This window comes from Colobus angolensis, unplaced genomic scaffold (genome assembly GCF_000951035.1).
Source record: "Colobus angolensis palliatus isolate OR3802 unplaced genomic scaffold, Cang.pa_1.0 Scaffold167, whole genome shotgun sequence".
Classification (NCBI taxonomy): Eukaryota; Metazoa; Chordata; class Mammalia; order Primates; family Cercopithecidae; genus Colobus; species Colobus angolensis.
Genome location: NW_012114788.1, coordinates 3,432,177 through 3,435,556, shown reverse-complemented (window position 1 = coordinate 3,435,556; position 3,380 = coordinate 3,432,177).

Below are 3,380 nucleotides of genomic sequence, written 5' to 3'. Positions count from 1 at the left end.
TTTTTTATTATTATTATACTTTAAGTTCTAGGGTACATGCGCATAACGTGCAGGTTTGTTAGTTCTGGGATACATGTGCAGAACGTGCAGGTTTGTTACATAGGTGTACATGTGCCACGGTGGTTTGCTGCACCCATCAATTTGTCATCTACATTAGGTATTTGTCCTAATGCTATCCCTCCCCTTGTCTGCCATGCACTGACAGGCCCTGGTGTTCGATGTTCCCCTCCCTGTGTACATGTGTTCTGATTGTTCAACTCCCACTTATGAGTGAGAGCATGCGGTGTTTGGTTTTCTGTTCCTGTGTTAGTTTGCTGAGAGTGATGGTTTCCAGCTTCATCCATGTCCCTGCAAAGGACATGAACTCAGTCTTTTGTATAGCTGCATAGTACTCCATGGTGTATATGTGCCACATTTTCTTTATCCAGTCTGTTATTGATGGGCATTTGGGTTGAAGGCTTTGCTATTGTAAACAGTGCTGCAATAAATATATGTGTGCATGTTTCTTTATAGTAGAATGATTTACAATCCTTTGGTATATACCCGGTAATGGGATTGCTGGGTCAAGTGGTATTTCTGGTTTTAGATCCTTGAGGAATTGCCACACTGTCTTCCACAATGGTTGAACTAATTTACACTCCCACCAACAGTGTAAACAGTGTAAAAGTGTTCCTATTTCTTCACATCCTCTCCAGCATCTGTTGTTTCCTGACTTTTTAATGATCACCATTCTAACTGGTGTGAGATGGTATCTCATTGTGGTTTTGATTTGCATTTCTGTAATGATCAGTGATGATGAGCGTTTTTTCATATGTTTGTTGATCACATAAATATCTTCTTTTGAGAAGTGTCTGTTCATATCCTTTGCCCAATTTTTGATGGGGTTGTTTGTTTTTTTCTTGTAAATTTTTTTAAGTTCCTTATAGATTCTGGATATTGGCCCTTTGTTGGGTGGATAGATTGCAAAAATTTTCTCCCATTCTGTAGGTTGCCTTTTCTCTCTGATGATACTTTCTTTTGCTGTGCAGAAGTTCTTTAGTTTAATTAGATCCCACTAGTCAATTTAGGCTTTTGTTGCCATTGCTTTTGGTGTTTTAGTTATGAAGACTTTGCCCATGCCTATATCTTGAATGTTATTGCCTAGGTTTTCTTCTAGGGTTTTTATGATTTTATGTCTTACCTTTAAGTCTTTAATCCATCTTGAGTTAACTTTTGTCTAAGGTGTAAGGAAAGGGTCCAGTTTCAGTTTTCTGTATATTGCTAACCAGTTTTCCCAACACTATTTATTAAATAGGGAGCCCTTTCCCCATTGCTTGTTTTTGTCAGATTTGTCAAAGATCAGATGGTTGTAGATTTGTGGTGTTATTTCTGAGGCCTCTGTCTGTTCCATTGGTCTATATATCTGTTTTGGTACCAGTACCATGCTGTTTTTGTTACTGTAGCCTTGTAGTATAGTTTGAAGTCAGGTAGCATGATGCCTCCAGCTTTCATCTTTTCGCTTAGGGTTGTCTTGGCTATATGGACTCTTTTTTGGTTTCATATGAAATTTAAAGTTGTTTTTTCTAAGTCTGTGAAGAAAGTCAGTGGTAGCTTGATGGGAATAGCACTGAATCTGTAAATTACTTTGGGCTGTATGGCCATTTTTGCAATATTAATTCTCCCTATTCATGAGCATGGAATATGTTTCCATTTGTGTCCTCTCTTATTTCCTTGAGCAGTGGTTTGTAGTTCTCCTTGAAGCAGTCCTTCACATCTCTTGTTGTAAGTTGTATTCCTAGGTATTTTATTCTCTTTGTAGCAATTGTGAGTGGGAGTTCACTCATGATTTGGCTCTCTGTTTGCCTATTATTGGTGTATAGGAATGCCTGTGACTTTTGCACATTGATGTTGTATCCTGAGACTTCGCTGAAGTTGCTTATGAGCTTAAGGAGTTTTTGGGCTGAGATGATGGGGTTTTCTAAATATACAATCATGTCAACTGCAAAGAGAGACAATTTGACTTCCTCTCTTCCTATTTGAATACCTTTATTTCTCTCTCTTGCTTAATTGCCTTCACCAGAACTTCCAATACAATGTTGAGTAGGAGTGGTGAGAGAGAACATCCTTGTCTTGTGCTGGTTTTCAAAGGGAATGCTTCCAACTTTTGCCTATTCAGTATGATATTGGCTGTGAGTTTGTCATAAATAGCTCTTATAATTTTGAGATATGTTCCGTCAATACCTAGTTAATTGAGTGTTTTTAACATAAAGGGGTGTCGAATTTTATTGAAGGCCTTTTCTGCATCTATTGAGATAATCATGTGGTTTTTGTCATTGGTTCTGTTTATGTGATGTATTATGTTTCTTAATTTGTGTATGTTGAAACAGACTTGCATCCCAGGGAGGAAGTTGACTCAATTGTGGTGGATAACCTCTTTGATGTGCTGCTGGATTCGATTTGTCAGTATTTTATTGAGGATTTTCGCATCAATGTTCATCAGGGATATTGGCCTGAAATTTTCTTTTTCTGTTGTGTCTCTGCCAGGTTTTGGTATCAGGATGATGCTGGCCTCATAAAATGAGTTAGGGTGAGTCCCTCTTTTTATATTGTTTGGAATAGTTTCAGAAAGAATGGTACCTGCTTCTCTTTGTATCTCTGGTAGATTTCAGCTGTAAATTCGTCTGGTCCTGGCCTTTTCTTGGTTGGTAGGCTATTAATTACTGCCTCCATTTCAAAACTTGCTATTGGTCTATTCAGGGATTTGACTTCTTCCTGGTTTAGTCTTGGGAGGGTGTATGTATCTAGGAATTTATCCATTTCTTTTAGGTTTTCTAGTTTATTTGTGTAAGGGTGTTTATAGTATTCTCTGATGGTAGTTTGTATTTCTGTGGGATGAGTGGTGATCTCCCCTTTATCATTTCTTGTTGTGTCTATTTGATTCTTTTCTCTTCTTTATTAGTCTGGCTAGCAATCTATGTATTTTGTTAATCTTTTCAAAAAACAAAAAACAGTTCCTGGATTCACTGAGTTTTTGAAGGGTTTTTCATGTCTCTATCTCCTTCAGTTCTGCTCTGATCTTAGTTATTTCTTGTCTTCTGCTAGGTTTTGAATTTGTTTGCTCTTGCTTCTCTAGTTCTTTTAACTGTCATATTAGGGTGCTAATTTTAGATCTTTCCAGCTCTTTCATGTGGGTATTCAGTGCTATAAATTTCCCTCTGAAGTTTTAGCTGTGTCTCAGGAATTCAGGTACATTGTGTGTTTGTTCTTATTGATTTCAAATGACTTATTTATATCTGCCTTAATTTTGTTATTTACCCAGGAGTTATTCAGGAGCAGGTTGTTCAGTTTCCATGTAGTTGTGCAGTTTGAATGAGTTTCTTAATCCTGGGTTTAATTTGATT